We start from the raw sequence: 23,584 nt of genomic DNA on the forward strand, positions 1-23,584 counted from the left end.
AACAAAAGGTTGGTGGGAGGAGGCGTGGGCCAGTTGTGCCAAATCAACAAACAAAAAGGTATAACAAAACAGGCCCTAAATGAAAACTAGGCTACAAAAAGGAAAGAAATCAAAAAGCCTAACCTACCTTAACTAGAAAAGAGAATTTGGAAAACTCAAAACAACAAGGGTAGCAACAACTGATAACTAATGTGTCTAACAACAAAAATCTACGTGGTGTGAAATGTACAGGGATCCCCCAACTTACCTAACCAATCCTCCCAACCAAACAAACCTGGGCTAGCAGCCTTACACACGGAGAGAGAGAGAGAGAAAGAGGCAGCACACAGCTCCTTTTAAATGGCCCTCTCCACACTGATTGGCAGCTAGCTGGCCAATCAGCTCCAGCTCAGGTCCCACCCACAGCACCTGAACACACAGGGCAGAGGAGAGAGCAAGAACACAAACCAAACAAATGCCTGCATGTAACAGTGACTTTTGTGTCTTGTTGATAACGTGTAGGTGGATGAATGCACTTTGGCCGTTCAGAATGAAGTCGCATGTCAAAAGATCAGATATGTATCAGTTTTAAGAGCACATATCCAAGTGGCCTGAATCACATTTGAAAAAATCTGATCTGTGTCATTCAGACTGTCATTAAAAGATCAGATACAGGTCACATAGGGCCAAAAAAATCGGATTTGGGTCACTTCAGGCTGCAGTCTGAACACAGCCTAAGTCTCTGGGCTGGCCTGGGAATGCCTTGGGATCCCCCTGAAGGAGCGGGAGGAAGTGTCTGGAGTGAAGGAAGTCTGGGAGTCTGCTTAGACTGATGCCCCTGCAACCTGTCCCCGGATAAGCAGAAGAAAATGGATGGATAATGCTGTATTAGGGCAAATTGAGAAATTCTTAAAAACTTTAGGAAAAGAACAAATTTGTAATGTCCTATTGTTTATTTGTAGATCTCAGTTTATGTTTTTCATCGTGTTCAACAATATAAGTTATTTTAAATTTAATTACATTTTAACAATATGTCCATTGCACCAAATGACATTTTAAGACATCATTGGCTTTAAATGCAGAAAAAACATTTTCTAGGGAATGATAAAATATACACTTGCAATTGAAATCTGCACATTTTGTATGCTATTATATTTTCTTTTATTAAGCAACGTCACTGACCCAAATATACAAAAACATGATACAAAACTGTTCACAACAACTTCACCAAACTACGCTCTGAAGGGGGAGTGTGGGGAGCAAAAGGAACAGGAATGCATTTTGCAAAACAATAAAAGGTAACATCTTAAAATCAAATGGAAGGAACAAATTTCCCTTCGGGGACCATAAAGTGTACCTTAACAACATCTCCATGGAAACAAGCACCCTCCAAAGAAACAGTGCTCTTTTAATACTGAATCATAACTCTGTTTCCAAATTTTTGTCGTCTGTCTCTCTGCAACCGCTGCCGTGAGCCTCGTCATTTTGGTCTTAAAATATTTGTATTGACATCATCCTGCTGTTTTTATTTCACTATTTTGTCCATAAATTCACTCCTGTAACTGCTGGCTTCTGTGAGCTTCATTTGACTTCTTCTTCTCTGCAGTGTGTGGTTAAAGGTTAAATCAGCACACTCATTCCCTCTGTATTTAAAGAGGAACTATTCTGTTCACTTGTTACAGTTTAATCTAAAGTCCACTCAGGTACAGCTCCGGAATGTGCACAAGCCCACCCCCTCTACTCCTTCTCTTTCTTCTCTCTGCTCTCTCTCTCTCTCTCTCTCTTTCTTTCTTCCTCTCTCCACACTTCCTCAGGATTACTTAAACAGCTCTACTGTGTGCCCCCCCCTCCTCATCCCTCTGCCCCGCTCCTCTTCCTCGTCCTGCAGGTGGTTCTCGGTTGCTTTACCCCGAGCACCGCCGTTCCCTTTCACAGTCACATGGAAACAGGCCAGTGTGTGTGTGTGTGTGTGTCTCTGTGTGTGTGTGTCTCTGTGTGTGTGTGTCTCTGTGTGTGTGTCTGTGTGTGTTGCTTCAGACACGGGCCGTGCGTGTGCAGACGGAGCTGTGTGCACGTGCCGTTCCAAACAGCTACAGAGGGACTGAACAGCTGCAGGTCTGATATGTCAAAATGGAGTTGAACACAGGAGGAGGTGCAGTGTGGAGCAGTACTGTCACTCAACACACACACATGCACATTATGCACTTTACACACAGTGTGTAAGGCACCAAGTGCTTGGGGGCATCAACAAAAAATCAGGCTTGTGAATCCTCACAAAACTTCTTGTTCCTCTGTGTCCAGACGTCCGTACATGGCGGCAGAGTCTTCACCACAGACTGTCTAAAAAAGTGGACTAAATGAGTGTGACGTCACCCAGAGTGTTCAGCACCTCTCAAATGAAACTCACAGTTACTGGAGCAAAATTGGAGCCAGACTCTATGTTATGAATAGGAATATTTTGATGGACAAAATAGTGTAATAAAACCAGCAGGATCATGTAGAGCAGGCATGTCCAAACTATGGCCCGGGGGCCAAATGTGGCCCTCAGACAAATTTTTCTTGGCCCTCAGACTTCCAGGTGAATTGGCCCAAATTACCTTGCATCAATTAAAAAAATATTTTTACTGTAAATATTTTGAAAATCTACCTTGATAAAGCTCATATTTCATATTTAGTGTTAAACATGCACACATTCAGCATCAGTCTGCAGCCCTCAATCGGCCCTCTGCTTTATCTGTGTTTAGATATGTGGCCCTTGATGAAAAAAGTTTGGACACCCCTGATGTAGAGTGAAAATGAAGAGGCTCACAGCAGCAGGTACAGAGAGAGGAGCCACAATATTCCAATGTAAGTCAATGGGAGTCAGAGTCAGAAGGAGCCAGAAGAGCCACATCAGAACTTCCTATTTGGAACGTGACTAGAACATATATATTAACTATGTCCATTTATATTTACAGTCTATGGTCTTCACTGAGAAATTTTCACTTTCAAATTCTTATTTATCATTCCTTGATTGAGTAAATTGTATTGTGCAATTATTTGTACTTCTGTACGTTATTTACCAAATAAATGTGCATATTATTATTTACAAGAGTATGTAGAGAACTTTCAACACTGCAGTGATGTTCAATGGTCAAATATGTCTCCATGTTTAACCAAATATTATTATTATTTTATATTGTGTAGGGTTGTTGGTTTAACTCTTAAACTCTTCACTTTGAACTTCAAATGAACTGAACAGTGAGTGTGTTGTGTGTATAGTGAGTGTGTGTGTGTATAAGTGAGTGTGTTGTGTGTAGTGTACAGTGAGTGTGAGTTGTGTGTGTGAGTGTACAGTGAGTGTGTTGTGTGTACAGTGAGTGTGTGTGTGTGTATATGAGTGAGTGTGTGTGTGTGTATAGTGAGTGTGTTGTGTGTACAGTGAGTGTGTGTGTGTATAGTGAGTGTGTGTGTGTGTGTACAGTGAGTGTGTTGTGTGTGTATAGTGAGTGTGTGTGTGTGTGTATAGTGAGTGTGTGTTGTGTGTATAGTGAGTGTGTGTGTGTGTGTGTGTATAGTGAGTGTGTGTGTGTGTGTGTGTGTGTAGTGAGTGTGTTGTGTGTAGTGAGTGTGTGTGTGTAGTGAGTGTGTTGTGTGTACAGTGAGTGTGTTGTGTGTGAGTGAGTGTGTGTGTGTGTATATAGTGAGTGTGTTGTGTGTACAGTGAGTGTGAGTGTGTGTTGTGTGTACAGTGAGTGTGTGTAGTGAGTGTGTTGTGTGTATAGTGAGTGTGTGTGTGTTGTGTGTACAGTGAGTGTGTGTTGTGTGTAGTGAGTGTGTGTGTGTACAGTGAGTGTGTTGTGTGTGTATAGTGAGTGTGTTGTGTGTGTGATGTGTGTATAGTGAGTGTGTGTTGTGTGTACAGTGAGTGTGTGTGTGTGTATAGTGAGTGTGTTGTGTGTATAGTGAGTGTGTTGTGTGTATAGTGAGTGTGTTGGTGTTGTGTACTTTTGTGTGATTGTTGTTGTACTTTTCTCTGTCCTGTAGATGATTTCACATCAACCTGCCGAGAGACTGAAGATGGAAATTAGCTACGCTGCTATAATCTTTACATATTTACATTTTAAATGTTCATGTGCCGACCCTTTACAAATAAAGAAATTAGAAACATGTTCTGTGTTCACAATGTTCAGTTGCTGCACAAATCTTTCTTTATAATACTGGTGGTGGTATTTATTTTTTAACCTTTTCTTAATAATTTAATATTTTAACTTTCATGTTTGGTGTATGTGTTTTGTAAATAAAGTGAATCACACTGATGAATTCTGAATTATTATTCATTCCAGGCGGGGTGGGGCGGGGTCGTGGAGACACTAAAGAAGCTCTCTCTGATTCTTCATCAACATTCTCTGGGAGTATGACGCTAACTGTCTGAAGTTGTTACTCAAGTTAGACTTTAATCTGAGTTTGATCTGAACACAATCTGACCAGAAGGAGCTGATTTAACTGGAACTACAAGAGATGAGCTGATTTGTGCTGCTAAACTGCCGTAGTCACTCACATGTACACTTACAGTCACAAGTTACCTAGTGTTATCCAACAGTTTTTCAGTTTTTTACTCTCACGTTTGTTGAAAATCAAACTCCTAAACATCATAAACGCTCGGAATGATCACACTCTGTTTATCCAGAAAAATTAACTCATTCCAGCTCTTTCCAACTCTGCATCGGTTCAATCCTTTGCGTCTTAAGTTGTGTTTTTCACAAAACCTCTGAACACTCATTTGTGAGCACATCTTAATTCCATTTTACTTCAGTGTGGAGGAAGTTTACACACGTGTCTTTCTGCTCCAAACAGCTCTGTGAAGTGTTTAGTGTGGATCTGGAAAATCAGTTTTGTTGTTTGACACTAAAACGGAAACATGAAATAACAAATCCCATTTTATTGTTTTTGGTTGTTAATTGAAATTCAAAAGAGCGAGTGGTGCACAGACCCGTTTACTCGTCCTGATCTTTCTTTTTTTTTTTTCACGCTGGGAACTGGGGAGTTGAAAAGTCGTGTCTTGACTTATGCTAATCTGGTCTGCGCCACAATGGCTGATGGGCGTTTAGGACCCCAGGGAGCGGCCGGTGCATACGGTCAGTGTGTGTGAACGTGGACGCTCTAATCACTTCTTCATTGTGTCGTCAGGGCTGACCTTGACCTCCTCACGGCCCCGCCCCCTTTGAACTCACCCCCCACCCAGACGCCCGCCTACACCCGCCTACACCCGCCCACAGCTCCGTCCCAACGCTGGCTCTGTCCACACTCTCCCTGCTCCTGTCCCCCTGAGTCCCTGTCACCTGCACCTGTCCATATTCTCTCATATTCCCTCTGTGTCCTCCGGAGCCTGTCTCCTTGTTTCCATGTCCCCATATGCCCTTGCTCCTGTCTCCCTGCACCTGCCTTCCTGAGTCCCCCTGTCCTCCTGTCCCCCTGCTCCTGTCTCCTTTAGTTCTCCTGAATCCTCCTGTCCTCCTGTCCCCCTGCTCCTGTCCCCTTGCTCTTGTCTCCCATAATTAATCTTAGTCCCCCTGTCCTCTTGTCCCCCCTGCTCCTGTTTCCTTTAGTTCCCATTAGTCCCCCTGTCCTCCTGTCCCCCTACACTTGTCTTCCTAAATCCCACTTGTCCAGTCTCCCTGCTCCTGTCCCCCTGAGTCCCCTGTCCTCCTGTCCCCCTGATCTTGTCCTCCTTAGTCCCCTTGAGCCCCCCTGTCCCCCTGCTCCTGTCTCCTTTAGTCCCCGTGAGTCCCCCTGCTCATGTCTCCTTTAGTTCCCCTGCATCCCCTGTCTTCCTGTCCCCCTTAGTTCCCCTTAGTCCCCCTGCTCCTGTCTCCCTGCACCTGCCTCCCTGAGTCCCCCTGTCCTCCTGTCCCCCTGCCCCTGTCTCCTTTAGTTCCCCTGAGTCCCCCTGTCCTCCTGTCCCCCGGCTCCTGTCTCCTTTAGTTCCCCTGAGTCCCCCTGTCCTCCTGTGCCCCTGTCTCCTTTAGTTCCCGTGAGTCCCTCTGTCCTCATGTCCCCCTGCCCCTGTCTCCGGCAGAGTCTTTGTGAGGCAGTGAGGTGTGAAACGTGCTCACAGAAGGATTAGAGTGGGCGTCCCCTCAGAGACATGAGAGAGCAGAGACACACTGCACCAGTTCAAATCAGGTTGAGTCCAAAGATGATGCACAAAAACTTTAGGAAGAAGACGGATTTTAATTTTTTTTTTTTCATATGAAGCTATGTTCTAATGTTTCTGGAGTTGTGTTTTGTTTCATTCACACATGTTGAACACACAAACCCTGCAGATTTAGGCTGAGTTGAGATGCCATGTGGTAATACAGGAAGTGCTCCACTGTGTTTTTAAATCCCACATACCTTCACTAGAATCATTTGGACAATTTCAGCCCTGGAATTGCCGATCTCTACTAAACTAACGGTAAAATGAGCTGTTAACTTGAAAACTACCACTTCATGACATCACAAGGTCCAACTGTCAGATTCAGAGTTGTATACAGACTAACAATACAGTATTACTCAAACAAAACACTTGATGTCGAGCACCTATCCCAGACCTGAGTCCAGGGTGGGGCCGCGGTAACATCAGTCCAGGTGATGTAACTGGCCTGGTTGTTGTGCTCATCATAAGGGTTTCGACTGGAAAAAAGTGTCTTGCCCTCTCCGGGTGGGTGGAAAGTTCATAATATGGAAACTGACTCCAATTTGACCTCATAACTGCAAGCTCGATGAGCTTCATTTGACTGGAGCTGAACGCTATGGGTGACGTTACACTCCCTCAGTCCACTTCTTTATACAGTCTGTGGTGTTAATGGTGACTTTTTTCTTTTTTTATGTAATCCTTCAGTCGTCCAGTCCATAGCAGGTTCAATTCTGCCAGATCGTTGTTTAATTTCAGTTGTAGTTAGTGACATCACGCAAAGGAATTCTACACACCGTCTTTACTGAACCATGGCTACTTTCACACTGCAGCCTGAAGTGACACAAATCCGATAATTTGGCCCCTATGTGACCTGTATCTGATCTTTTAATGACAGTCTGAACGACACAGATCCAATTTTTTCAAATGCGACCCAGGACACTTGGATATGTGCTCCTAAAACTAAAGACCTTCAGTCTGAACAAGGCACATTCATCCGACCTACACGTTATCACACAGTGGACTTGGCTATGCCAAAAAGGTTGGCTATTGTGCGGTAACAAGCACTTGTTGCAAGCCAATACAGCCCAACGGCGAAGCGTTTGCTCACGGAAATAGGTCGCCGAAGATGTGTTTCCTCCCTCGAGAGTGGTACAAGTAGGTGCTCACAAATGTACACAAACGTTCTTCTCGTCATACAAAAATTGTTGAACTCCGTGTCACTGAAGTGAAGCACATCGCCACTCACCACTCTTGGCTACGTCTACACATCCACACATTCCTTTCAACGGACGTCGCTGCTGATGGCCCACAAAACACCACGGCCAAAAACCTCGTCCTTCTCCTTCTCAATCTCCTCCTTAAAACAAGTAAGTTGTTCATGTTCTGGCTCCGGTACGAGAGGAACTTTAAAATCTCCAGGTGCTCAATGCTGCGTCCATGTTTGGACAACTTTCGTAAACACAGAGACGCTCGCTGCGGTTGACGTCATCGTGTCTCCAGTGCACATGCGGGACACTTTTGGGCTGTTTAACGTTCACACTGGAGTCACATACAAGTCACATTTAATTGGAAATGTGAACGACCTCGCAAAAAACTGAACGTCGGATTTCACAAAAAAAAAAAATCATTTGATGATGAGAAACATTGAAGGCCCTGGCCTGGTGTGTGGTGGAGGAAAAAGAGTTTTCTGCCTCAAGTGGACGAGTTCAAGTATCTCAGGGTCTTGTTCACGAGTGAGGTTAGGATGGGTAATGACCGAAAGAACAAAATTGTGGATACAAGTGGAGTATTTTTAGATATATTTTACTATATTATTTTGTGTAAAAGCTATAATTGTGTTGACAGTAAAATGGGTGTTTTCCATATTAACTTTACACAAACTTAGTGGGTTTAGTGGACTTTTAGTATCACAGCGATGATTTAACCTTTGTTTTCCACTGAACCGACTGAACTGATTTGAAAAATATCATACTGAATCTAAAGTGCATCGAAAAATGTATCATATTGTGGACTGTGTATCGAGTTATGTATCGTATCTTTTGTTTAGTAGAGATTGGCAATTCCAGGTTTAAAATGATCACTTGTTGGAACATGTTTACGTTTTATCTGGAGACACAAGTCAGGTTTATAAAATTTAAAATCTAAATCTTTCATACTGTGCTTTTTGTTTATAACTCTTACATTTACTTAGTGGTTGAATGGTCTTTTTTTTTTTTGTGCATTTCTCCTCATGAAACAAAATCATCAGAAGAAACCAAATGAAACTAATCCCTGTGTGTTGCTGAACCGGCCGAACTTGTTTGAGTTTAAAATGAGCCAAATAAAAGTTGAAAAGGCAAAGGTTGTGTCTATAACTGCAGCTAATACCATCACAATACACCGTACTAATTATATCATAAGTCTTATGTAACACTTTTATACACACTTAAAAAGGCTTTGGCCACTTGAAACCAAACTAGCAAAGTAACAAAAGCACTTATATATGTTCTTGGCTATGATTTGAACCACTGACTCTGTGGTGAGTGGGCACAGGCTTAACTCACTGTGCCACTAGTAGTTCAGATTCAGTTGGCAGTTTGTGGGTTGTTAGAATGACGCAAAAAAAAGGCGTATGAGGAGGTGTGTAAACGTTATAGTGGTCAGAGGCACAGTCAGTCCAGAGAAAAAGGCAGGGGAGAAGACACAGGCTTGGGGTAGGAATCCATCAGTGACCTTTACACTTCTGGTTCTTCTGGAAGTCCGTAAAAAAAAAGAGGTTACGACGTCACAACAATTGGAATTTTAGCAGTAAGTGGCAGAGGTTGCATGACTGTAAATGGACATAGTTAACCTGTTAGTCGACGCGTTCCAAATTGGAAGTTAGAATGTAGGCGCTTCTGGCTCCATCGACTCTGGCTTCTATTCACTTTACATTGAAAAACTTTGCCTCTCTCTGTAACTGCTGCAGCGAGGCTCGTCGTTTTGGTCTTAAAATGTTCCTATTAACCCTCTCTACATGATCCTAGTGTTTCTATTTAGCTATTTTGTCCTAATGTGAAACTCGATTCAAAATTTGCCACGTAACTGCAAGCCTCGATGAGCTTCATTTGACTGGAGCTTTACACAGTCTGTGGTGTTAATGGTGAGTTATTTTTATGTAATCCCTCAGTCGTATAGGTCGAGTCCATAGCAGGTTCGATTCTGTCAGATCGTTGTTTAATTTCTGTGTAGTGAAAGTTCCTATGACAAGTTGAATTACTCATTTGACTAAAACACAGTTAAGATATTAAAGATTTTACTAAAATAAAATAAGTACATTTAAAATATTTTTTCCCAGTGTGACATTTTTTTAGGTTTCAGATGTGACTTCCTTGTTGGAAATCATAACATCACGTTAGGGAATTCTACACACTTTACTCTTTACTGAACTGAAGGTAAAAATGTGTCTGTAAACTTGAAAAGTACCACTACATGACATCACAAGGTGGAACAGAACTTTGGAGATGTAGACAAACTAATGCAGGATTACTCAAACATGTGTGAATGAAACAAAACACAACTCCAGGTCTGTTTTTGATGTAGGGTGACCAGATGTTCAAAATCAAAAACTGGACCAGACCTGGGTTGGGACAGTTATTGATATAAATAAGAATGTGAAAAGAGTGTGAAACAACACCCGAGAGTCCAGTTGGTGCATTTTTTTTTTGCCTTATGATCATTTTCAGCTCAGTTTTCTGTCTTTTAGCTAACGTTAAACAAATAACAATATATTCCCCTCTTTACTATTGGCTGGTGTTCATCCATGCATTGCTGAAAAATAGGGACACCTGGGACAGTTCTTGTATAAAACTGGGACATATCACTGGTTTTGTATGAATCTGCTGGGACAGGGGACACAGGACTCAAAACTGGGACTGTCCTGGGTAAATAAGGACACCTGGTCACCTTATTTTGATGGTAACAACATTCTAGCATGGCTTAAAGCTCACAAGAATCCATTTTGATTGATCGATTGAATTGAATGAGTTCATTTTGTCTTCTTATGTACTTTAACTTCTTGGGTTTGTTGGTTTTGTTGAAGGAGGCCCCAAGGAAGACACACCGGACATGGTGGAGGGTCTATGTCTCTGGGCTGGCCTGGGAACACCTTGGGGTCCCCCTGGAGGAAGTGTCCAGGGTGAAGGAAGTCTGGGAGTCCCTGCTGTTGCCCCCGTGACCCTACCCCACATAAGCAGAATAAAATGGATGGGTGGTTTCTGTTTCTGGATGGATGGATTTCTGTTCTGTATCTTGCAAAAAAAATAAAAAATACAAAAATAACAGGTGGCGAGGCACAGAGAAGGTTCTACAGCACCTTTAATATTTTAGCATGGATTCTCAGCACAAAGGTGACCCACAGACAAAAAATATTAGATGGTCTATAAAGCATTTAGCAGAGAGTTTCTGAGAGTCTGATGGTCTGTGAGTCTAACCAAAATTTCAGTACTGTCCATTTCTAAATGTTATTTTTAGCTGATAGTTTTACCCTGGGAATTTTCCGGAGCTTCTGCAGTTTGTATCATAAAACAGAGTAGCAAGCATCATTGCAAGGTTACTGAGCAGAACATTTTGCACTAACTGTAACAAGTGGGGTTGTGCAAAAATATCAAAATATCAATATATAGTATCATTTAATGTAACAATTCGGTATCAATATCAGGGACTGCTGTATAAATATATATCTCCAAGAGAATTTTTTGGTATGCTTTGTAAAATTGTTTTGTCACAGCTACAGTTTTATTGTTTGTTTAGTAGAAGGAAACTCGTTTATGCGACACATTTGACATTTTCACAGTTTTGATGATTAAAATGTTTGTGTTTCATATGAACTTTGCACAAGAAGTGGTTTAACAAAGACTTTTAGTATCACAGCCATGATTTAGTCTTTATTTTTTATTGAATCATATTGAATCAACTTGAAATATTTCGTATTGAATGGAAAGTGCACTGTATCGAGATGTGTATTGTTTCGTGGACCATGTATCGAGATATGTATTGTATCGTGGCCTATGTATTGTATGAGGTATATATTGTATGGGCAAGTTCTTAATGATACTCAGCCCTAGTAGCAGGCATTAAATATGAAATTAATATAATGAGAATACAATATTGTCTGCATTATTTTTTTAAAAGAACCCAAGAAGTCGTAGAGCCTTTAATTGAATTGAATCTATTCTGTGAGCTCTTTAGAAGACACTAAAAAATGAGGCCACAGCTGGTGACGTGATGCTCTGCAGTTGCATAACCGACGATACTGGGGTCTGTCTCTTCTTTCTCTGCAACACCCGAACAGTCACTTGAGGCTACGATTTATGCCAACATCACTTTCACTAATGTGACAGGCATATGAAGCTATAAACACGGGCAGATTTGTCCTCACGTTACCGACACGCCATTCTCAGAGCGTGACTTTTTGTTGCTAGACACTGGGCAGTTGTTCGGTCTAGACTTCTCCATTCTCGGTGTCTGAGGAGAGGTTCATCTGCAGGTCACACATGCGCAGAGCTGATATTTGATGTGTTATGGAGGAGGGAGAGGAGAGCCTGGTATACTCAAAACAATGCCATGTGCGGGGACTTTGTTGGCACCATATTTGGCAAAGGTTTGGAAGAAGTGAAGTGTTTGAGTAAAACAAGACAGCTGATCCAAAATATTGACCATGTTGGGGTGGTGTTGGCCAGGTTAGTGTTGTTGGTGTTCTCCAGGGGATGGCTGTTGAAAATGATGTTTAATTTTTGGAAACTCTTTATAATAATTGCATTGTAATTAGTCTTAAAGGTCCTATATTATATAAAATGGACTGTTGTGGGTTTTAAGCCATGTTCTAATGCTGTTACCTCCTCAAAAACAGACCTAGATTTGTGTTTTGTTTCTTTCACACGTTTGAATAACTCTTTATTATTAGTCTGTCTATATCTCCAAACCTCAAAATGCTCTGTTCCACCTTACGATGTCATGTAGAGTAGGGTGACCAGATTTTCAAAATTCAAAACTAGGACACACTCGGGTTGGGATGGTTGGTATTAGTGTTGTAGTCAAGAGCGCACTAATCGACCAAGACCAGTCCAAGACCACAGGGTCCTGAGACCAGGACAAGACAAAGACAAAGACCAAACAGAGACTTTTTAAGGTCGAGATCGAGACAAGACCGAGACTTTTAAAGGTAGAGACCGATACAAGACTGAGACTTTTAAAGGCTGAGATCGAGACAAGACCTGAGACTTTTAAAGGCTGAGATCGAGACAAGACTGAGACTTTTAAAGATCTGAACCAAGTAAGACTGAGGCTTTTAATGGCCGAGAGAAGATTGAGATCATGGCCCATCGAGACCAAAACAACACCATCTCTGTCATTTCCTACTTTTATTTGTATTTTGTCACATATGTAGCAATGTTTTATAAATCTATCTCCATTTTATCTGATTAATGTACTAACTGTACTGCACTTTTTTTTGGACCCTCATCCACAGTTTGAGAACCTCTTCTTTAGAACTTCCACTGGCACTTTACACAAAACTGTTAAGAAAGTGAAGAAAGTGGGTAGGATTTTTTAAACTTGTTTTCTCAAATTTCTAACTGGATTTACATTCTCTTACTGGTTTAACAGTGGGGTTTAGCCTCTGCACATTTACCTAACGCACGTCAAGACAAATACAGATGCATTTGTGCAATTTTATTAGGCAAACTTCAGCCACATGTCGCGGTAAGAAGTTTATTGCCAACAGCAGCAGCTGTAATGAAACATGATCGCACCCGACAAGTGTCAGACCTCGAGTCCAAGACGAGACAGAGTCCAAACCCCTTCAAGACCGAGACAAGATTGAGTCCAAACCTGGTCAATCTGAGACAAGACCAAGACCGTAAAAAAAAATGGTCTTGAGGCCGGTCTCGAGACCCAGACTGGTCCTGCGTACTACGACACTAGTTGGTATAAATAAACTTGTGAAAAGAGCGAGTAACATTGTACATTCTCAGCTTACTTGTGTTGTGGGTCAGTCATAATCTGAGGGACTTCTGTCAGTGTCATTATCAGTTACAGTTTACTGTGTTTTATTCGTAACAAATGACAATCTATCCCTCTCTTTACTGTTGGTGGGTAATGGCTGGGACATTTCTTGTATAAATCTGGGACAAATCAGTGGTTTTGGATAAATCTGATGGGACAGAGGACACGGGACTCAAAACTGGGACTGTCCCGAGTAAACAGAGATGTCTGGTCATCCTAATGTTGCTGTAATTTCCAAGTTAACGGCTTCTTTTTACCTGTAGTTCAGTAGAGATTGGCAATTTCAGGTCTGAAATGATCCAAATGATTCAAGTGAAGGTTTATGGACATTCTAGACAAAGCAGTAAGATTTTCATGAAGACGAGCAAGTGACATACTCTCCACCAGAAAAGTTACACAATGCACCTTAGAGGTCAGAATGTTTGAGCCCAAATCAGATTGTGCTGATTGGAGTCACAGGTCTGGTCTAATCTCTGGAGAGTGCTGTGAATTCTCCCTGAAATAGCCTGCTCCCGTCTCCATAATGTGAGTCTGTCCATCATTATGTAATGCTGCTCCTTATCAAATCTGTGCTAATTCTGGTCACTTTGGGTTATCTCTGTGCCTGTGGAGATAGACTGAGTCCTGTAGATTTTGGAGATACTGTCTGGAAGTTTAAAGATCCTAGATTACTGTATTTTTTGAACGATAAGCTGCACTTTAAATCCTTTAATTTTCTCAAAAACTCGACAGTGCGCTTTATAATTCGATGTGTCTTATGTAATAATTCTGGTTGTGCTTACTGACCTCAAACTGATTTCATGTGGTACACAGCGCTCAAAAATCTGTCAAAATGTTTTAGTTTGACTTTGGTAAACGACGAAGCCACACCTCTTGATGGATTGTTGGAGCATTACAGCTGCTGTAGTCAGGAGCCTCGCGGAGTTGTGTCATTTAGTCCAACAGAAGATGAACCGCGTCAGCGCACAAGGAACAAGATGTTTTTGCAGTCCTTATAGTTTATGCAAATGAGCCATGTGGTTTTAAGTTTTGTTTCTGTAAAACGTAAACAAATGTGCACAAAGCTGCATTTAAACAGAAGGGCAATAACGTCTTTCCCCTTGATGAAAATTGACCAAACTTTTTCTTTGTTACAGCTTTAAATCCTCGATCTCAGGATCGTTGCCAACACAGAATATATGGCTTCGTCTACATCCATCTTGACCACTTTGTTTGTTTGTTTACCACAACCAGGACCCAGACAGGCACGACAAGTTTGACATCATGGCTTCACAGCTCACAGCTGATTGGCCGGTGCGCGCTTTACAACTTCCGGGGTTCTTGCAAACCGTCTAGTGCAGGGGTGTCCACACTTTTTTCATCAAGGGCCACATATCTAAACACAGACAAAGCAGAGGGCACAGACTGATGCTCAGTACAGTGAATAATTGAAATATGTGCATGTTTAACACATTAGAATGAACCATCAGTCTTTATTCATGCTGAGATCCTTAAAACCGCACACTAAATATTAAATATTAGCTTCATCAAGGTAGATTTTCAAAAAACTTGCAGTAAATAGTTCATTTTTAATTAATGCAAGGTAATCTGGGCCAATTCATCTGGAAGTCTGAGAGCCAAGAAAAAATAGTCTGAGGGCCGCATTTGGGCCACGGGCCACAGTTTGGACATGCCTGATCTAGTGTATTCTGATTCCTGACCTAGTCTCTGGAGAGAAATGAAATTAAGCAGAGGCACTAGGTGGCGCCAGTCTGACTACCCCGCTGTCACAGTTACACAAAATCGACTCTTGTGAGCTTTAAGTCTGGTTAGAATGTTGTTACCTCCTCATTTTTGAAGTCATTGCTTTGTCTGTTCCAAAGTTGTATTCAATTTAGATGTTTTTTTTTTTAATTACTAAAAACTAAACACCTCTCCAGAGATCTGACCTGTGACTTGTCTGATAATGCCACCAGCTCGTCTCAATGCTCTGTTCCACCTTGTGATGTCATGTGCAAGTGCAAGTTTTTGTTCAGCAGAGATCAGCAATTCCAGGGCTGAAATGATCCAAATGATTCTAGTGAAAGTGTTTGGAGTTTAAAAACAGAGTGGAGCGTTTCCTGTATTACCACATGACATCACAAAGTGGAACAGAGTGTTTTCAGTTTGTGAGAAGAACGTGTGTGAATGAAACAAAACACAACTCCAGGTCTGTAAAATCTGAAAATTGCAGACAAATGGACTCTTCAAAAGTCTCATTTTATAAAGAATTTGCCAAGAGACTCTTCCTTCTTTTCTTTGTTCAGATTTAATTAAACATGAAAAATATTGCCTATAATAACCTCCCTGTCTCATTACAAACCTGTCAGACAGCCGGACTCCACATGTTCCCCAAGACCACTGCCAAGGCGTTTCCAATGGCATTTTTATTAAGTCCAGGCTCCCGGGACACAGACAGGCGGGTCACTGATGTCCCACTGTGATTACCTGATTGGTCGGCCGGGAGGGTTGCCGTGGTGATCATACACGGTGGACTCTGGTGGGAGTGGTGGTGGTGGTGCTGGTCTGGACTGCGCTGTGGAGCTGATAAGCCCAGGGAGGAGGTGTGAGTGTGGGTCGGCTCTCGTGAGTGTCTGGGGAGGGTCTGGGTCTTATCTGGAGACACAAACAGGTCTGACCAGGGCTTCAGTGCAGACTAAAGATAAACACTGTCATTTAAACACTGGAAAAACTACTCCATTTACTGTAAGAACTGGAAGAACTTCTCCATTTACTGTAAGAACTGGAAGAACTTCTCCATTCTGTAACTTAAAAATGCTCCGCCATCTGTTTGTCTCCATGGAAATATTGCAGTTTTGCCTTGATTATTCCACAGTATGGTAATAAACTTGGTAATCACAAGGGAGCCAGGTTAAAGGTTCAGATCTATGGAGAAGCGAGCCTGCACATGGTAAGAATTCATGTTTTTTTAGGTATTGTTGAGCTATAAAACACTTGCAATTGATCAAATGCGAGAGAGATATGTTTAGTGCTGTACTGTGGAACATTCCAGGCAAACCTTTACGTAAAAGTACAGATACAGGAAGCAAGAAATACCTGTAATATTAATATAAAAAGTATTACATGAAAAATTATACCTTATTTTTTGTACTATAAGGCACACTTAACCCTCTCAGGCTCAGATTAAGTTTTAGTAACAGGAAAAATCTGATATTTGGGGAAAATTATCATATGGGGAAGTATTATACAATCCTGACTTTTTTTTGAGAGACCTTCACATGCAATGTGTTCTGGGATGTTGCAAATTTGCAGCATTGGCCCGGTGTGGTAAATTAACACTGAAGATTGAAAATGATATGAACGCTAACTTTACGTGTATACTACTTTTCATAATGAAAACAAAAGCACAGTGTAACAGCTTTACAGTGGCAGAACAACATCACTTTTTCGTGTGGTTCTCCAAGAAACAATTTTTATCCTTTGTAAAGCACAAAAGTACTTTGCACTTCTGGCAGGCTGTTTGTGTGTAGCCATTCTCGCACAGTCTGCATCATCCACGTTTGTCAGCATGGATGGGAAAAAGGCTCCTGAGTAAAAACATTCTCATAAAATATGGATGTGGAGTAAGTAGGTAATTGGCATTTAGCTGTTGCAAATCTGCCTGGGAGAGGGATAAAATCCTTTAATTTTCTCAAAAATCGACAGTGTGCCTTATGTAATAATTCTGGTTGTGCTTACTGACCTCAAACTGATTTTATGTGGTACACGGCGCTAAAAAATCTGTCAAAATGTTTTAGTACGACTTTGGTAAACCACGACGGCGCACCACTTGGATTGTTGGAGCATTACAGCTACTGTTGTCAGGAGTCTCACGGAGTAAAGGGCAAAGTATAGTTCTGCATTGACACTGCCACTGTCGCCTTCATCACAGAGAGAACGAGTTGTGAGTTGTGTCCTTTAGTCCGACAGAAGCTGAACCGCATCAGCGCACAAGGAGCGAGCAGTTTTTTCAGTACTTAGAGTTTATGCAAGTGAGTCATGTGGTTTTAAGTTTTGCTTCTGTAAAATGTAAACAAATGTGCACAAAACTGCATTAAACACATTATTACTCAATGTATATTTGAGTCGTCCTCGTAGGAAAAAAAAAAAAAAAACTTAAATGATCCACCCACATTCACATTTATAATACACATTCATCAAGACAGGGAAGCAATACAGGGCGAATTACACCACGATCTGCCAATGGATCGTGGATGCCTGGACTAAGGATCAATCTCAAGTGTCGTCCATTTGTTTCACTTAACTCTTTCCCCCTTGGACGCCCACTTGGAACAACCCATACATATATTAGTATGTGTGGGTTGTAGTGGCCCCCACCTATCACAGCCTCTGTTTACATGTAAAAAAACCGAGCCATTTGTAATGGCCGTCAAATCACGTCTTTAGTGACACAGTGGAGGTGTCAAAAGACGTCATTAAGAAACAGGGGAGGGTCGTCAAATGTCTTCATGGGGGAAAGAGTTAATGCATCTTATAATCCAGTGCACATTATGTATGAAAATAGACGAGAGAATTCAACATTATTGATGTTGCGCCTTATAATCTGGTGCACCTTGTAGTCCAAAAAATACGGTACTTAAAACATTTTCTCATTTCTGCCTCTTTACAAACAGACCTGCAGTTGTGTTTTGTTTCATTCACTCATGTTTAACACACAAACCCTGCACATTGAGTTCTTTTCTCAGACTGAAAACACTGTTCCACATTGTGATGTCATGTGGTAATACAAGAAGTGCTCCACGGTGTTCTTAAACTCCACACACCTTCAGTAGAATAATTTGGATCATTTCAGCCCTGGATTTGCCTATCTCTACCCAAGTAAAGGTAAAAAAGTAGTTGTCACCTTGAAAATTGGAAGACATCACAACAGAGCGTTTTGAGGTTTGGAGATTACTCAGACATGAATGAAACAAAACAACACTAATGAGAGCAGTAAAAGTAATCTTACCCTCAGCCATGTGTTTTCACTCAAGTACTTACTAAAGTACCCCCACTACATCCTCCACCCAACAGGACAGAGACAACAGAGGGGGAGGGGACGCAGGGAGACAGAGAGAGAAAGACAGTGAGAAAGAGAAAGGCAGAGAGACAGAGAGAGAAAGACAGAAAGAGAGAGGGATAGAGAGACAGAAAGAAAAGACAGAGAGGGACAGAGAGACAGACAGAGAGACACACAGAGAGAGAGAGGGACAGAGAGAGAGAGAATAGAGAGACAGAAAGAAAAGACAGAGAGGGACAGAGAGACAGACAGAGAGACACACAGAGAGAGAGAGAGAGGGACAGAGAGAGAGAAAGACAGCGGAAAAGAGAGACAGAGAGAGAAAGACAGAAAGAGAGAGAAATAGAGAGACAAAAAGAAAAGACAGAGAGGGACAGAGAGACACAGAGAGAGGGACAGAGAGAGAGAAAGACAGCGGAAAAGAGAGACAGAGAGAGAAAGACAGAAAGAGAGAGGAATAGAGAGACAGAAAGAAAAGACAGAGAGGGACAGAGGGGGAGCAGAGGGAGAGAGAAAGACAGAAAGAGAGAGGAATAGAGAGACAGAGATATAAAGACAGAGACACAGAGAGAGAGGAACAGAGAGACAGAGATAAAGACAAAGAGAGACAGAGAAAGAAAGACCGAGAGACAGACAGAGAGAGGGACAGAGAGACAGTGGGAGAGACACACAGAGAGAAGGACAGAGAGAAAAAGTCAGAGAGACAGACAGAGAGAAAGATAGAGATGGAAAGAAAGACAGTGAGAGAGACAGAGAGAAAGACAAAGAGACAGAGAGAAAGACAGAGAGAGAGAGGGATAGAGAGACAGAAAGAAAAGACAGAGAGGGACAGAGAGACAGAGAGAGAGAGAGAGAGAGAGAGAGAGAGAGAGACAGCTGACAGAGAGACAGAGAGACAGAGAGACAGAAGAGAAAGACAGAGAGAGAGAGAAGAGAGACAGAGAAAGACAGAGAGACAGAGAGACAGAGAGAGAGAGAGAGAGAGAGAGAAAGACAGCTGAACAGAGAGACAGAGAGAAAGACAGAAAGAGAGAGGAATAGAGAGACAGAAAGAAAAGACAGAGAGGGACAGAGAGACAGAGAGACAGAGAGAGAGAGAGAGAGAGAAAGACAGCTGAACAGAGAGACAGAGAGAAAAGACAGAGAGGGACAGGGGGGCAGAGAAAGACAGAAAGAGAGAGGAATAGAGAGACAGAGAGATAAAGACAGAGACACACAGAGAGAGAGAGAGGAACAGAGAGACAGAGATAAAGACAAAGAGAGACAGAGAAAGAAAGACCGAGAGACAGAGAGAGAGAGGGACAGAGAGACAGTGGGAGAGACAGTGAGAGACACACAGAGAGAAAGACAGAGAGACACAGAGAGAAAAAGTCAGAGAAAGAGACAAAGACAAAGACAGAGAGGGACAGAAAGACAGTGAGAGAGACAGAGAGAGAGACAGAGAGAGAGGGACACACACAGAGAGAGAGAGGGGGGTGGGAGGTTAATGGGTTAATGCATTGCCGCAGGACAGGACACTTGTGTACACAAACACACACACACACACACACACACACACAAACACACACACAGACACACAGACTCACAGTTTTCACTGAAAACAACCGTGGGACAGAAATTGGGACATGCATTAGAATCCAAGTTGGTATTAGCTGTAGTTAGGAATTAAAGGTTAATTGTGTAACCTTTCTGGTGGAGGATCTGTCAAATACTTCTCTCCATGGAGATGTTATTGCTTTGTCTGGAATGTTTCACAGTATGGCATTACAATCCATGTAAGGTAGATCTGTTTAATGTCACACTGTGGAACATTCCAGGCAGAGCAAGTGACGGACCCTCCACCAGAAAAGTTACACAATCCACCTTTAACAGTAGCAGTAAATGTAGTATTACTAGTACATTTCCATCTATCTATATTTCCTTTTTTTTTTTTTTTTTTATTGATCAGATATTCAGTTATTCGATTCTATTAGAGGCAGTTCGAGTCCTGGTTTAGTTCTGTGTTAGTCCAGATTTAGACCAGGTTTAGGGTTAGGGTTATCATCTGGTTATTGGCAAAGGAGAAATTCAATTTGTCAACTGGACAAAAGTTTATTTAGGTCAAAAATGTTTCGCAGCTTGTCCAAGCTGCTTCTTCAGTTCTGGTCAGACGCTGGTGGACACTGTCTTATATCTGCCTGCAGGAGGAGCTAACTACACTGAAACTACACTGAAACTAACACATCTACTTGTTTACAGTTTCCATTATGTCCAATAGGTTCTGTCTCTCAGATACAGATGAATAGGCCTAATTAACAAACAGAAACTGTAAACAAGTAGGTGTGTTAGTTTCAGAGTAGTTTCAGTGTAGTTAGCTCCTCCTTCAGGCAGATATAAGACAGTGTCCACCAGCGTCTGACCAGAACTGAAGAAGCAGCTTGGATGAACTGAGAAACGTTTGTCCAGTTGACAAATAGAATTTCTCCTTTGCCGTGGATTCTACCTGAATGACTGAGGGATTCTACACACTTCAGTGGTTATTTTAAAAAAATCTTACTCTTGAAACTCTTGAAAACACTTTCTGAACAGTCAAGCCCCAGTTTTTTATGGCTTTTTCAGTGTGGACCTATTTTAGAGCTAATATACATTCTGTGATGACTCTATGTACAGTCCGCAAACAGGAAGGGAGTGTAAGAATGCATTTTTAGCATGCTAGTTGTTCAAGGAGTTCAAGTATCTCGGGGTCTTGTTCTCGAGTGAGGGAAGGACGGAACGTGAGATTGACAGGTGGATTGGTGCAGCGTCTGCAGTGATGCGGTCGCTGTATCGGACCGTTGTGGTGAAGAGGGAGCTGAGTTGAAAGGCGAAGCTCTCGATTTACCGGTCAGTCTTCGTTCCTACTCTCACCTATGGTCATGAGCTCTGGGTAATGACCAAAAGGACGAGATCACGATACAAGCGCTCGAAATAAGTTTCCTCCGCAGGGCGTCTGGGCGCTTCCTTAGAGATAGGGTGAGGAGCTCAGTCACACGGGAGGAGCTCGGAGTAGAGCCGCTGCTCCTCCACGTCGAGGAGCCAGTTGAGGCTCAGGCGTCTGTTCTGATGCCTCCTGGACTTCTCCCTCAGGAAGTGTTCCGGGCATGTCCCACCGGGAGGAGGCCCCGGGGAAGACCCAGGACATGCTGGAGGGACTATGTCTCTGGGCTGGCCTGGGAACACCTTGGGGGAGCTGGAGGACGTGTCTGGGTTGAGGAAGTCTGGGAGTCCCTGCTTAGACTGCTGCCCCTGCACCTTAGCCCCAGATAAGCAGAAGAAAATGAATGGATGGATGCTAGTTTTATTAGTCTTACTGTGACTGTTAAACTCGGCTCTTGTCTGTGAAAATGGTAAAAAATAAATAAATAAAGGGATGTTCAGAATACATAAGGTAAGTGAGGAATAACTTTGGACTTTGAAGACTATAAAAATCAAGTACAGAGTTTTTACAATCACAGATATTTGCAGTAAATAAAGTACAAAACCGAACGCACAGATGCTCTTGGACGTGGAAGTATCGGCGTTTATGGAGAGTCCCCGTGCAGCTGAAGTGCCCCAGAGGGAGGGGCCTTCTCTGGGTACAACAACAGCTCTGGCCCCGGGGTCTTCTGGGTCAGTGCACCTGTTACAGACCAGCCACAGCACAAACACTGCACTCAACACAGACCCGGCTCAGTCAGACAAAGTGGAAAAGGCACGTTTGTCCCCGTTTAGAAAACTGTGAGCGAGATTTGATTTTACAGACATTTTATCTGATCTACGTTCAAATGTTTCCTCGTCACAAACAGACCTGGAGTTGTGTTTTGTTTCATTCACACGTGTTTAACTTTCCAACCCTGTAGATTTAGGCTGAATTCGTCTCACAAACAGAAAACACTATGTTACACCTTGTGATGTCATGTGGTAATACAGGAAGAAGTGCTCCACTGTGTTTTTAAACTCCATACACCTTCACTAGAATTTTTCATCTATAATTTCAGCCCTTGAATTGCTCTACAGAATAAAAGGTAAAAAGAGCTTTTAACTACTACTACATGACATCAGAAGGTGGAATAGAGCATGTTGAGCTTTGGAGATGTAGACAGACTAATAACTAGAAAAGCAGTCAGAGAGCGCAGACCTCCGCCAAGGACTACCCCCATTTTTTATATAAATTGCGATAAAATCAGTCTTCTGGATCAGATCCGGATCAGCCTTTGGAATATGAAAGAGGATCCCATTGTCCATCCCTGAGTCAAATTTCATGGGGTTTGGTCAATAATTAACCCAGATATTGAGAAACAAAATTTTTGGCCCCATTTACCACAATGTTAACTAAAATTTCAAAGTGATCCAGAATCCAGGATTTCTTCCGGATCATCCCCAAAATGAAATCAGTTCTTCCTTTTCACATTTCCAACAAATCCTGAAAATTTCATCAAAATCGGTCCATAACTTTTTGAGTTATGTTGCTAACAGAAAAACAAACAAACAAACAAACAAACAGACAAACAGACAAACAGACAAACAAACAAACAAACAAACAAACAGACAAACGCCGGCAAAAACATAACCTCCTTGGCGGAGGTAATAAAGGATTACTCAAGTCCATGAACCTCCTCAACTCCAGGAGGGGACAATATTCTAACATGATTTAAACAAGAATTGACTACCCACGTAGTCGTGGTTTATGTTTTGTTTTTGTTTGCCACAAATGATCCAATAAAAAAATTAAATTAAATTAAATAAATAAAATAAAAATTGAGCTATAAAAGCTTCTGCTTACAGCTCATCATTAACTGAAGCTCTGTTTATCTGAAGTTCAGAAACCACATTATTTTTGAAACTATGTCATGAAGTTTTTTTCTTCTTCCCGCTTCTTTTCGAGAAATGTGCTTTTCTGTTGTTTACAGTGTATATATAGTATGTTTATGATTATTGTTTCTCTCTTGGCACCAACTGAAAATAAAAATGAATCAATCAATAACATTTTTTTTTTAAAAGAATTAGATTTTGTGTACTATCAGACCTATAAACCTGTGTCTCACCAGATATGAGATAAACATAGTAAATTTAGGCTTTTACTTTACTATTACATGAGGCATGGTCTGCCTAAATACTGAGAGTGAGAAAAAACTTATATGTGTCCTCTGTCTGCAGGTTAATTCTCTGGAGACACAAGGCTCAGTTATGTTTGTGAATACTTTTTTTTTTTTTTTTAATCATGAACAGTACAGGCTACAGTTCTTTTAACACAGACCTGGGCATTGTAAGGCAAGTTTATTTGTATAACACAATTCGTACAAGTAACTGAAAGTGCTTTACAGAATAAGAAATACATCAAATCACAATAAAAACAAATCAAATCAGAAATAATCATCATCAAATTAAAA

Source organism: Boleophthalmus pectinirostris, unplaced genomic scaffold (assembly GCF_026225935.1).
Source record: "Boleophthalmus pectinirostris isolate CB_2022bp ecotype Guang Dong unplaced genomic scaffold, ASM2622593v1 HiC_scaffold_6, whole genome shotgun sequence".
NCBI classification, from domain to species: domain Eukaryota; kingdom Metazoa; phylum Chordata; class Actinopteri; order Gobiiformes; family Gobiidae; genus Boleophthalmus; species Boleophthalmus pectinirostris.